Below are 13288 nucleotides of genomic sequence, written 5' to 3' on the forward strand. Positions count from 1 at the left end.
AATAGTGAATGAAACATACCAGCTATTTTGGAGATTACTCGACTCTGGCTCTCAACTGATGTTACTCCCAGGAACTCACGATACCACCGTGCTCAGGGTGGGGACCAGTAAAGGAGTGTGGGATCAGGTCTGTCTCACGATGGGCTGGGTGGGCTCCCTGGTCCACTGATTGACTCTTCTGAGTTCCAGCACACATAGTCGGAATAGCAGCTCGATGAATTCCTCTTGTTGGTTCCATGAACTATGGAGTTATTGGAACTGGAAAGACCTAGTGGAGCCCCTAGAACTGTCCCCACCTATGAAAATAATAAACCAAAAGCAACATTGCATTTCTGGAGGGATTTAGGAGATTAATGCCATTTTCAAAGACTAGAAGGATGAAGGATAGTGATTCCTCTCCCATCGCCATGCACGCATCTCTCTGGCCTGGGCAGAAGACGATGGACCTTGGAGAATGACCGTCCAACTCCATCAGGTGGGATTGCAGTTGAACTCCCTTTACAGTTGTTGTTTATTTACTAGAATAAATTAAAACAGTCCCTGATACGTGGTCCACAGCTGCTGATCTGGTGAATGCTCTTATCTTTGTACTTTTAGGTAAAGTCCACCAGAAGCAGTTTGTTTTCAGCTGGCCAGCCAATAATAACACTTCTACTGTCCTACTGCAAGTCTGTGTCAAATTACAGCTCTGTCATCATCTTGTCTGCAGATCCTTGACCTTTCCATTCCACAGTGCACCAGGCCGACCCACTGTGTTAAAGGCACCGTGTTCACTGCAGTGCTAAACAGGAATTACCAAGTTCTTCACACAACTTTGTGAGACGCAGACGTGTCAGAAGGTTGGATGCAAGCCCCACAAGATTTCAGGATCCTGCCACCTTGGTGACATTTCTAGGGGTCTTGTGATCTGGCCCATGTTGATTTCCTTCCATGACTGTAGAAGAATTTCATCTGGCTTCTTCCAGCAAGAAAGAGGTGCAAAGCCGAACGGGGGAATTCTCTTGATTTTGGAGTCAGTATTAATTTCTACTGATCTGTTTCTCCTGCTAATTTACTAAGTACCCTGGCAAGCTGCCAGTTTTGAATGAGACTCAGAGCAAGGGATGGCTCTGCAGCTGTTGCAGGCCACTGCACGAGCTGCGCCTGCCACCAGCCATGGGAGTGCTGGATGGGTGTGCGTGAGAAGGGCTCGGGCGGGTCCTGAAGGCCTGGGGAAGTTGACTGTACATGATATACTGGAAGCATCCAAAAGTGGACAGTTATAGCCACGCTCACAGGTAGTCCCGTAAGAGCAGTGAAGGGAAATCTTCTCAAGAGATGGAACTTTGAGCAGTGCCCTTGTTTTTCCACTTGGTCAGAAATGAGAGTTGACTAGAAGCATGGAGCTGCATGGATTTTTAAGCAATAAGCAGAAGTTTAGTGGGACAAGATTGGAAATTTGTTGACAAGAAGGAAATGTTTGTGACTACATCTCTCAGAATAAGCACAGAGCATGGAGGAATGCACACTAAAGGGAAACTCAGCTGAGAGAGCCTTGACCATCCAATACACGAGATGACCATTCTGTGGACAGTGGTCCGCCTCTCCTTGCCATGAACCAAGTGGCCATGGTGACAAAGATGGAGGCTCTGCCTGATATCAAGACACAACCTGGCTGCAGCCTCTTCTGAGTGCCTGATCTTCCAACAGGAGAGTCCAACAAGGAGCCCCCATTACGGCAGCATTTACCAGGGAGACAGCCAACCACCTGGGTGGCAGGTCCAGCAGCATGGGACCAAGGCCATCCTGAAAGGGGCCGTGCTTTGTTCACACTGGAACTGGGTGCAGCTTTGCTTTCCAGTATTTCTGCCAAAACCACCACCTGCAGATTTAGCAAATGCCGTTATTGCTGTGATTGTGGTCCTCACAGCATTGCTACTGAACAGGGAACTTACTTTACAAAAGTGAAGCATGGCAGTAGACTTGTGCTCTTACAGTTTACTAGTTTCACCCTGCTCCCCATTACCTTGAAACATCTGTAGTGACAGGATGGTGGGTTGGTCTGGTGAAGACTCTTCTGGTGCCGCCTGAAGGGATCACCTGGAGGCTCAGGTAATGTCCTCCTGGGTGTGACTTATGCTTTGAATCACCAGCTAATAGCAATGGCCACACTCTCCTCACTGATTTTACTCCTATAGAATTACAGTGATTATCTGGAGAAGGGCATGGTGGGAGAGCTGTCCCTACCTGTACGACAGTAGTATCTGGTAGTGTCACTTCTGTAGTTAAGACCCTCGTGGGTCTCCGAATCGTGTGTGTGTTGGGGAGTAGGTGACAGGAATGGCTTCTCACGATTACGCCACAGACCAGCTAGCAAACATTAGCTTCTGGTCTCTGCAGTTGTGGACTCTGCTAGTTTAGAGGCAGTATTTACCAAGGGAGGAATGCATCTGTTAAGCTGTGAGCTGGAACTTGCATCTCACACTCTTGAATCAATGCGTAAGAGGGAGCTGACTGTAAGGTCAGAGTGATTGACTCTAGTGTTCCAGAGGAGACTGGGTTTCCCCAGCACTGTGGAGACAGGCAGGAAGGCTGGGGTCCTCCGTGGCGAATCTGAGCACCCCGGTGTCCCGTGGCAGAGTGAACCGAAGACCACAATGCCCAGGATAGATGGGCTGGTGCTGGCACAGGATGCGGGTGTAACAGCTGTGACAACGCTCCTTCCCCACCTTCTGTCATAAGGGGTGACTGACCTACGGACCCACGGCCGCGCTCTGGATCCCCTGCTGTTTGCCCTGGCCCCGCGCTTCCTTCAGGCTGTGTCCCCCAGTGACTGAGCTCCATGGAGCTCAGAGCTCGGGCCCGTTATCTGCATACTTGGGGCTTCCTGATGGGCGACTGTGGCCTGAGGGCTGCCCATCACCCGGCTTGCCCTGTCTTGGACCCACGCTGCAGCCTCCAGCTCCACCCAAGACCTCCCCTCCTTCCTCCTTGCCTCCTGGGGGTCCAACCTACATCTTACCCCAGGCTCTCTCAGCCTCTTCTCTCTTTCTCCCCTTTTTCTCTCACACACATTTTCCCAAATAAATCTCTTACACATCTAATCTTATTTTTGTGACTGTTTCTCAGGACATCCTAACTAACCCAAGGAACGCCAGGAGCCGGGAGTAGTCGGAGAACACAGGCAGTAAGGTGGGGCTCAGGGACAGTGGGCAGAGAGGGTGCTCACCTGTGTGCCGTGTGCTTGCAGGTGTGAAGGTTTGAAAGATGAGGGGACAATGATGCCAGCAAGGTCAACTGTGTTGGCAGAATACTGTTAAGTCAAATGGATGCTTTGAAAAGGAATAATGAGAAACAGATGATTGAAGACTATGGGTCGAGCCAGAGGACCCCTTTTTAGCTACAGAAGGACCCCATTCATCGCACTGGCAGCAAGCAGGAGGTTGGAGGGTGAGGGTGTTTGGTCAGAGGAACTGGAATATGAAATGGACTGTGCAAGGGTTCACTGAGCAGGACACTTTTTTTGGGTTCCCCTGGCAAAGACCCTAGGTTATGCGCAAACTTACTGCTGGGGGTGGGGGGCGTGCTCTTAGAGGCCTGGGGAAAGTGATGGGCCACACTGAGCAGCGTGGAAGTGCTGGGGCAGCCCCGGGAAAGTGATGGAGCAAGGAATGCAGACGTAGGGATGCAGGAACCGATAACTGACATGAGGCTGAGAACCCCAACAGAGCACTGTGTTCCACAAGGGGGCTCGAGGGCACACCATTCACAGGGCCATCAGGGACGTGAGGGTCTGAGCGGTACCAGCATCACTAAGCACTTCATTGGTGGGTCTCCTCTGCAGGCCAGGACTAAAGGGAGGAGAGAGAGACAGAGTAATGCAGTAATAAAGCCTGAGGGAATGCCTAGCTCTAGGCACAAGTGATCACAGACCCAGAACCGCCCACTGGGCACTGAATCTGGGCTGACTTGGCAGCAGTCCGTTGTTGCCTGGAAGTGGTCCATTGATGACTGAGTCCAGACAGGACCAGCGAGCCTAAGTACACTGCAAGAGCTGGCATCCCAACCCCCATCTTATCCACAACCATTGCATCAGGGCCCTTCCCCATGCTCACATCAGTTCAACCAACTCAAGGATGAGGAAGATCCCAAGCTTGATTTATGGGTGCACTGGCTCCGTCAGTGAGTGCAAGCCAGAATTTATGAGCGGCTGCCCATTTCAGAGGTTGCGGAAAGACTGGAGAGGGGACATTCTATACCTGCTCCTGGTCGGTGGTCCACAGGCTGGCTGCAGCCAGGGGCCTAGAAGGAAAAAGCCTGGAAGATTGGATACAAAAATGTCTGGAGCAGGGACCTGTGGACGGACAGAGGGGCATAGGCACAAGTATGAGGACGTTGAATCTCATGTTAACATCCAGCAGGAAGCTTGTACCCTGGAAGAGGCCCTGAACAAGCAAGTGGGTAAAATGTCCCAGCCAGGTGACACTGGCCAGCTTTCATCACACGGACACATGGACAGAATGGCCAGGGTAATGAGGTGAGCTACGTGTGCTCCCGATGGCACGGACCCCTGCTTTCCCAGACTCTTCCAGTTCACGCCACCTCTGAGTCCCTGGTATGGCCCCCCTCCTCAAGGACACCAGCAACTGGGTAGCGACTTGATGACATTCATCTTCCAATGGTCCATCCTTTCAGGAATGTACAGCCACCCACTGTGTAGTCAGCACCACTGCCCAGGGTGCCACTCCCAGCCTGGCCCCAGCCATGGAATCCTGCACAGAAGAGTAGCCAGCCAAGGGTGGGACCACTCCATAGCATAGGCGGTGCAGGAGTGGACCCCCACCACCCAGCAGGGGAGCAGCAGTGCCACCTGCTTCTGCAGGAGGAGGGCGAGTGGGAGGCCAGCTCCCCTTCAGTCTGCTGAAACCAGGGGTGGGTGTGTGCCCAGGGTAGGGTAGGAATGGGCAGAGAAGTCTTCTGTTGTTTGGTCATCCTTTTCCCATCCTTTGGCCTTGCTTGGAGCACTTTTGTTTATGCTGTTGGCGGGTGTGCTTTCTAGGGGAGACAGTAAGGAAACAGGGAACTCTCTGCAGAGGTCTTCCCCAAATCCCACGGAACTCAGGCAGCCCCCTGCTTCTTTGCAACTTCCAGAGTCTTCTTTTGTTTCTTTTGAGTCATGTCCAGGGTTTTTAGTAGAAAGAGGGAGAATCTTCGAGGAAGGGAACTACTGTATTTTGGCAGAACCAGACGTCTCCTGAAGTATAATTTGATTATCTTAATATTTTCCAAGTCTCAGGTGACTTTGCTTCTTCCATTCCTGACATTTGTTATTTGTACCTTTTCTTTCTTTTTGTTCTTGGTCAGTCCATCAGATTTATAATTTTCACTGTGGCATCTCATTTGTCCCCCGGGATATTTGGAATTCTATTAATTTGCAACATATGGAGGCTTTTTACTTAGCTCCTCTTACTGGTTTATAGTTTAATTGAACTGTTGTCAGGAATTACAATCTGGATGATGTCAGTTCTTTACAATGTGTTGAGACTTCCTTTATGGCTCAGCATAAAGTCATTGTTTATAAATTTTCCACATGTGCTTGTAAAAAAATATGTATTCTGTAATTTTTTTAGGAAGAATTATGTACATGTCCACTAGGTCAACTTTGTTAATTAAGTTATTCAGGTTGGTAAAATGTCTCTGAGTATTTTGTCTCCTATTCATTTTACCAGTTACATATAAAAATACTACCCTATAAATTATAGTATATATTCTTATCAAGATCTAATGTTTATTTTTTTACTATTTTATATCCTTATAGTTTTAAGACATAAAACATAAAGATATTTTCAATCAAATGAAAACTGAAAAAAATCACCACCAGTAGAAATTCACTAAAAGAGATACCAAAAAGTATTCTTCGGGCAGAAGAAATATGATTTTCAATGAAAATGAAAGAAGGAATAAAAAACCAATAAAATAGCAGATACAGGGATATAGCTAAATGAATAATGACTATCAGAAAAGTAATAGTCAAGACTTGTCAGATATGAAACACGTAGAATTAAAATATTTTAAATAATGGATATACATAAGGAAGAGGTAAATGGAGTTAAATCGTACTATGGCTTTGCCTGTACAGTGATAAAAGCATCAATAAATATTACGTCTTAATAAGGCAACTACTTATGTATACTACAGTCTGTAGGGTACCGTTTCTCTATATGAAATTCTAAGTTGGCATTTATTTTCCTTCAGCACATTTATGCTATTCAGCTGTCTTCAGAATTCCATGGTTTCTTTTGATACCAAAAGAAGAATTATACATTCTGTCCATCTTCTTTTGTTGCCTTTGGCAGGAAGGTTTTTCTAAATTATCCAATCTGCCAATTCAGGAATGTGAAGTTCTTAGCTTTAAAAAGAAGATTTTTGGTTTTTATTTATTTTTAAAGAAGTCTTCCTCCATGCTACGGTGGAGGAAACTCTAGTGGAAGTTTGCACTTAAGGTATTTACTTACTGTTAGACCCTATTTCTAGTTACATAGTTTAATGAGCATTGCATTTAATTATATATATATATTCTGGCTGCACTGGGTCTTTGTTGCTGTGCATGGGCTTTCTCTAGTTACAGTGAGTGGGGGCTACTCTCCATTGTAGTGTGGGCTTCTCATTGCGGTGGCTTCTCTTGTTGTAGAGCACGGGCTCTAGGCGCGCGGGCTTCAGTAGTTGTGACACGCGGGCTCAGTAGTTGTGGCTCAAGGGCCCTAGAGTGCAGGCTCAGTAGTTGTGGCATACAGGCTTAGTTGCTCCGCAGCATGTGGGATCTCCCTGGACCAGGGCTCGAACCCGTGCCCCCTGCATCGGCAGGCGGGTTCTTAACCACTGCGCCACCAGGGAAGTTCCACATTTAATTTTAGAAGCAACACAATGAAAATGTATTGTCATCACAGTCTGTACCGTGAGGCAAGTTTATATTATAGATACTACTTCAGTGTAATGTCCATCCTTTATTTTAATAAGAAGCGAAAGTCATAGTATATATTGAAATAAGCCTCAAGGATTATATTTAAATAATTCAAAATATTTATAGCATTTTGAGTATTTTTTAATGACACATATTATTCTTGTTTAATTTACTTTAAAAGACTGAACTATTTCAAAAGTATTCCTTTAAATGCAACTCTGTGTGGAAGTGCAAAACCCAGCTTAAAAAATAGTTTACTTTAAGAATCAGCTCGACCCACATACCCATGAAACAATACATACACATTGGACCTAATCATATAAATTCAACATCACATATAATTAAAGTATTATAAAACATTTTCTTGGCAGATATCATATATAAATAGGATAAAGTCTAAGATATTATATGTGTTAAATTTAAACATTTGAGAGGCATAGAATAGGGAAAAAATAGTCCTAAATTAAGACATTCACTTTTACTTAATTAGAATCTTTAAAAAAAGTTTTATTATAAAATATTGACTATATTCCCTGTGCTGTACATTAATTACATCCCTGTGACTGATTAGTTTCATAACTGGTAGTTTGTATCTCTTAATCCCCTTCACCTATCCTGCCCCTCTCCTCAACCCTCTCCCCTCTGGTACCCACAAGGTTGCTCTCTGTGAGTCTGTTTCTGTTTTGTTTGTTCACTTATTTTGGTATTTAAATTCCAAATATAATTGAAAACATACTGTATTTGTCTTTCTCTCACTTATTATTTGTCTTTCTCTGACTTATTTCACTGAGCATAATACCCTCTAGGTCCATCCATGCCGTTGTAAATGTCAAAATTTCATTCTTTCTTATGTCTGAGTAATATATATATATATATATATTTCTCATCTTCTTTATGTATTCATCTGTCCATATCTTGGCTATTGTAAATAATTCAATGAACATGAGGGTGCATATATTTTTTAAATTTAGTGTTTTCATTTTCTTTGGATCAATACCCAGGAGTGGGATTGCTGAATCATATAGTAGTTCTATTTTTAGTTTTTTGAGGAAACACCATACTGTTTTCCCTGGTGGCTGAACCAATTGGCATTCCTACCAACAGCACACGAGGGTTCCCTTTTTTCCACATCATCACCAACACTGAATCGTTGTCTTTTTCATAATAGCCATTCTGACAGGTGTAAGGTGATATCTCACCGTGCCTTTGAATTTCATTTCCCTGACAGTTAGTGATGCTGAGCATCTTTTCACGTGACTGTTGGTCTTCTGTATGTCTTATTTGGAAAAATGTCTATTCAGGTCTTCTGCCCATTTTTTTAATCAGATTTTTTGTTTCTTTGTTTGATATGGAGTTGTATAAGTTCTTTATATATTTTGGATATTAACCCCTTACTGGACATATTCTTTCCAAGTATTTTCTCCAAAATGTCTTAATTTCAATAGTCTCGTATTTCCAATGTGTTAAGCAGTGAACACTTTTATATGGACCTTGTGCCATATAAATATGATCTATTCTAGTCTGTGTTTTACAAATATTAACTCATTTAATTATCTTAAGGGTTGGCACTGCAGTCTCTATTTTACTGATGAGCAGGGTGAGAGTTGGAGGTAGGTAGCATGGACTTGGTTAACATTCAGTAAGTGGTGGGGCTGGGGTTAGAACCAGCCTCCAGTGGCCAAAGTCTGAACTGCTAAGTTACATAAAGCAAAGAGATTGCAAACATCTATTAAGGATAAATGTTCAAAGGCTGCTCTGGCCTTTGTTTCTGGTGATTTTGATTCTGTGGATGTGGAATAAGGCCTAGGCCAGGGATGGGACCCACTTGCCTATGCCTTTTCACTCCTACCATCCTCTGCTGGTCCCAGATCCATCCCTCCAACTAGCATGTTCTAGCCCTTGTTCCTAAAAGCATCATGGGCATTCCCTTTAGATCAATTTCCTCGTCTCTTTTTCCCCAACGGGAATTCCCCAAGTATCTTCAACACTGAGCATGATATTCTCTGTCTGTCAGATAAGCAGGAAAAACGGTGGTCGGAGAATTCTTCATTGTTACACTTGGTAGATAAAGTCAGTGCTATCTGATAAACTTGCACGGGACATAAACACTTACAGGCAGACTCGCTTTCACTAAAGGACTTTAAAAATACATCATCACTCTCAGTCTATAGGAAAACTGTGTGTAATTCATAAATGTAGTAAATACAGTCCCTGCAACAGTCTGTTAAAGATGAGAACAGGGACCTATGGTTTTATATTCATCTGGTACCTTGTAAATCATCACACATATTTGTAAATGACGCCATTTAAAATAATTTGATTTGGGTTTTTTTTTTCATTTTCAAATACTGGGTCTGTGGAATCAGTTTCTAAAATTATTTTTTAAAATTAATTCAAGTAAGTAGTAAATAACACAATTAAATACATATGTGTATATATGCATGCTTATACTTAAAGCTATGAGCAAACAGTAACAGACTTTATGAATTTACAGAGACAAATTAGAGTGACAGAGTCCTGAGTAGCATCTCTCTCAGTCTGCTCCACACACCTTTTACAGCTTCCATCTGTCTTTCTTTGATGTCGGACATCAACCTTTGATTCTTACTTCAGTGTCACTATTTGTAAGATCTGTCTTTTCTATGGTATTGATCCAAAAGAAATGCCTACCCAGTGATGCATTGCTGCTTTTGTCTTTTGCTTGTTTTGTTTCAATCTGATCCTACTTATATTTACATTTGTACTTCAGATCTCGGTGAATTCAGAGGGTAAATGTTTAACCATGTGTTTAGATGCACGCATGTATGGGAAGAAGCTTCCAGCTGGAAAATACAGATAGTTCTGAGGAAGATATTGAGGGAAATGATCTCTCCCAAAGACTACTTTTTAAAATGTATTTTCTTTATTTTTTTAAGAAAGGGATTCATTATATACTGTCATTTTTGAGCCTTTAAATCATATTCCTCGATATTTTAAAGGTTTCTAACACACTTTAAAATCTATATTAGTCTAAATTTCAACCTTTCCATTTCGGTTCCAGACCCAAATTAGTCATTCCCTTTACGTTCCCCCCTTATTAGTATATAACATTATCTGTCCTTTCAAGAGTAGGTATGTTGTTTATTGTACTAAAAAAGCCCATTATGTTTCTTTTAAAGGCACTTTTTTTTTAATTGAAGTATAGTTGATTTACAATGTTGTGTTAATTACCGCTGTACAGCAAAGTGATTCAGTTATACATATATATATATACATTCTTTTTTAATATTATTTTCCATTATGCTTCATAAGGTAATATTGAATAGAGTTCCTTGTGCTATACAGTAGGACCTTGTTGTTTATCCATCCTGTATATAAAAGCTTACATCTGCTCACCCCAGCCTCCCACTCCATGCCTCCCCTAACCCCCTCCCCCTTGGCCACCACCAGTCTGTTCTCTAAAGACATTTAGTTTTTACATAAATAGAGGACAAATTTTGATTCTTACTTCAGTGTCGCTCTTTGTAAGATCTACATTTTTGTGGTATTGATTTACCATAATTAATCCAAACCTACAAAAAGATCAATAGGAAATCATATTTTATATGAAGCTCCTTTATTGCACTGATGCCTATTTTTAAGTAGGAATGCTTTCTTCTAGAGAAAACAGGGAGGGTGGGAGCTGCTGGACTGACCTGGCCAGGGTCTGCCGACTGCTGCCCAGAGGGACCTTCTCACCCCCTCAACCACTCCCACTGCCACTGGAATTGTTTGCACTGGGGACAGTCTTTGGTTTTGTTTTGAGAATAGCATGTGCTTTGAAATCACAGATTTAGTACCATGTTGGGTTGGCAAAAAAGTGTCTTCAGTTTCTAGGTAAAAATAAAAGACACATTTTTCATTTTCACCAAGAACTTTATTGAACAGCATATTTACCTTTTTGTTCCACTACCTCCTGCCGTTTTTCAGGCAACTTCATAATTCCATCTTCCCAAAACTTTTTATCTTTTTGAGCAAAGAACTGTTCCAGGTGCCTTTTACAGTCTTCCAAGGAATTGACATTTTTTCCATTAAGAGAATTTTATAAAGACCAAAATCAGTGGAAATCCAAAGGTGCAATGTCTGAATACAGCGGGTGAATCAGAACTTCCCAGCCAAGCTGCAACAGTTTTTGCCTGCTCATCAAAGAAACATGCGGTCTTGCGTTATCCTGATGGAGGAGTATGCGTTTTCTGTTGACTAATTCCGGACACTTCGTCGAGTGCCACTTTCAGTTGGTCTAATTGGGAGCAGTACTTGTTGGAATTAATTGTTTGGTTTTCTGGAAGGAGCTCGTAATAGAGGATTCCTTTCCAGTCCCACCATATACACAACATCACCTTCTTTGGATGAAGAGCCAGCCTTTGGTGTGGTTGGTGGTGGTTCATTTTGCTTGCCCCACGATCTCTTCCGTTCCACATTATGGTACAGTATCCACTTTTCATCACCCATCACAATTTGTTTTAAAAACAGAACATTTTCATTACATTTAAGTAGAGAATTATAAGCCGAAATACAGTCAAGATGGATGTTTTCGCTTAACTTATGTGGAACCCAAACATCAAAGTGATGAACATAACCAAGCAGGTGCAGATGATTTTCAATGCTTGATTTGGACATTCTGAGTATGTCGACTGTCTCCCGCGTAGTATAATGTTGATTGTTCTCCATGTCTCGATTTGATCGCTATCAACTTCAACTAGTCTACCCCACCGGGGAGCATCCTCCAGCAAGAGATCTCTGGCACGAAACCTTGCAAACCACTTTTCACACATTCGATCAGTCACAGAAGCTTCTCCATACACTGCACAAATCTTTCTTTGCATTTCAGTTGCATTTTTACCTTTCTTGAAATAATGAAGCATAATATGCTGAAACTGTTGCCTTTTATCTTCCATCTTCAATATTAAAATGGCTACACAAAAATTCGCCAATTTTGCTGTCTTTTTTAAAATGCACGCTGATATGATAGTTGTCAGATACAATCTAACAAAATTGTTTCAAATGAAGTTAAAGACAACTAAGCACTAGTAGAGCCATTTTATGGAAATAAAAGAACGAACCTTTTGGCCAACCCAATATAATGTGTGAAGATTATAATTAATTTATGTGAGTTAAATTAAACTGAAGTTTACGAGAATTAAATGAAAAAACGCGTGCAGAGTATAACTAACCCAAGAAGACACTTAATACCTTTTGAAAGTCATTGGTTCCATACAGTCTTAACCTCATAATTCAATCTCTACTGTATATCAGGAGGTAGCGAGATTTTTTATTTTAAATTATAAATGATGATACTGACACAAGTTAATGACTTTATGCAAAAGTTCAAAGTGGAATTTAATGTCATCCCTGTTTTTGCTGACTTAAGGACTCTGTAGGTGTCCTAGACCAAGAGTTCCATTGGCCCAAAGGCCATACATTTCTTGGTCATCCAGGCCTAAACCATACTTGACCTATAGGATACACTCAAGAAATATCTGTAACATGATATCACTGGTTAAAGGAGGTCAGCTGATACTCCTCCGGAAGAACACTTGATGCAGGTGGTACCACCCATTCCAGCCCTGACTGTGCCCCATGCAGGGAAATGGGACCAGACAGACGTGGTCTTGGTTCTATCACTGAAACTCAGACACGTCATCTACCACGTCTTAATTTCCACATTGAGACAGCAAAGTTGACAAAAGGAAGAAATCAGATGAGAGAATCTGAGATATCTATTATAGTACATGTCATATAATCGGAACACAGTAAATGGCAGCTTACTTCATTTAGTTTCAGGAAAGTGGGTCCTGATATTTGGTCATATTTTATAAATTTCAATGTAAGGACCATACCTAAACAAAGACATAAAAACCACTACTGATGCTTGAATACTCTTTTAACAAGAGATCTAGTTATAGTTTGGTTAGGAGCAAAAGTATACAACAAACATTTAGACTAGGGAGTCATATTTTGTGAGGAATTACCTTTCAGTCTCACAACTGTCGAGATTGCCATAGTAGAATTAGGGGACTCTGTGGCTGTTCGTTCCCTATATTTGTGTGGATTAGAGAGGAAGAGCATTTTGGAAATTCCTGTCGAATTTCTGAAGGCTCTGCTTTAAAGTCCTAGGCTCTGATATAAAGCACAGTCTGTTTTTTGTTTTTGTTTTTTTTTTTTAAATCTCTATTGGAGTATAATTGCTTTACAATATTGTGTTGTTAGTTTCTGCTGTATGACAAAGTGAATCAGCTATACCTATACATATATCCCCATATCTCCTCCCTCTTGCATCTCCTTCCCCCCCTCCCTATCACACCCATCTAGGTGGTCACAAAGCACTGA

Source organism: Phocoena sinus, chromosome 9 (genome assembly GCF_008692025.1).
Source record: "Phocoena sinus isolate mPhoSin1 chromosome 9, mPhoSin1.pri, whole genome shotgun sequence".
NCBI lineage: Eukaryota > Metazoa > Chordata > Mammalia > Artiodactyla > Phocoenidae > Phocoena > Phocoena sinus.